At 34.9% G+C, this 1,159-nt stretch overlaps 1 protein-coding gene across 7 annotated transcripts in view; it reads left to right on the top strand.

The window, feature by feature from the left end:
* Positions 1-1,159, top strand: part of LOC106468886 (UDP-glucose 4-epimerase-like) — a 111,529-nt gene that overhangs the window by 59,395 nt on the left and 50,975 nt on the right. The gene's annotated exons all lie outside the window — the stretch shown is intronic.

Here is a 1,159-nt window from a genome sequence, read left to right as displayed (position 1 = left end):
TATATATATATATATATATATATATATATAACCTGTTGCACATACCTTGCTTAATGTTTCCTGTTAGCCAATGCATACTTGCAGTAGATGAAATAACTGTTCAGTACTATCACTGATAACCAATTTCAGCATAATTTGTTCATCATGTTTACTGGAACACACACAGTTCTGATGAGGTGCCATGTAATGAGTTAGAATAACAACAGTTTGAGCAATGCCACAAATATAAATTCAGCACTAGGAAAAACTGTAAAATCACTTCAGAAATTATAATATAGTAACAAACCAAAGTCTCTATGCTTTTCCCACCAGCACTGCCAGATTAAGGTAAGGAAACCCTCTAAATCAAATACTCATGAAACATAACTTGGACAAAATCTAGCAAAATAAACACTTCACCAAGATGTATACAGTGCATGTTAATTTCTTGTAAAGTGAAAGAGAAGAACTTCTTTACTGCACTTTATTAAAACTGATATAGATGTACACACGACAAACCCATTGGTATGATTTTGAAAGATCACTCACAAGAGTTCTACAAGCAAACATTTGAAATAAAACATAAATGGAGTGCTAAGAAATCTGATAATTCCTGTGCTAATCAGTGTATACCTAGGTGCCCCATAGAGATCACTCCATTTAGTGTTGGGATTTCTAAACTGGTCATTACTGTCATGACCCATCCTTATCACCCTATGATATGGCATTTGGAAGGTAGTCAGCAGAGGTTTTCATTAGCTATCTTTCAATTTCTAGGCGCTGAGGGTTGATAAAGAATACAAACATGCATATATCCTTGATCCAGAAGAGGACTTCTCCTAGTCCTTACTGCATTTAGTGGTAGTATTTCCAGGTCTACGTGGCTGATAAGTAAATATTGTTACGTCTCCGTTTGTTAGTTAACTTTCCGTAACTTCGTTCCGACGAAACTTTAGTGACACAAGTCCTTACTTAATAAAACTGGTTTATTCTTTCTGAATATAACTTTTCAATACACTTAATTTCAACAATCGCGCTAAAACAAATGCTAGAACAACAAACGTTAACTTCAACAATATGTCTCTCTCTAACTGCAGATCAATTACTCACTGTCTACCCACACACTATATTGTCCCGTCACGTTGTCACCCTCTTTTATATACCAGACTACCATATATCT

The sequence above is a fragment of the Limulus polyphemus genome, unplaced genomic scaffold, assembly GCF_000517525.1.
Source record: "Limulus polyphemus unplaced genomic scaffold, Limulus_polyphemus-2.1.2 Scaffold3204, whole genome shotgun sequence".
In the NCBI taxonomy this organism is placed as follows: domain Eukaryota; kingdom Metazoa; phylum Arthropoda; class Merostomata; order Xiphosura; family Limulidae; genus Limulus; species Limulus polyphemus.
Note: the sequence above shows the minus strand (reverse complement) of the source record. Positions and strands in the feature narration are given on the sequence as shown.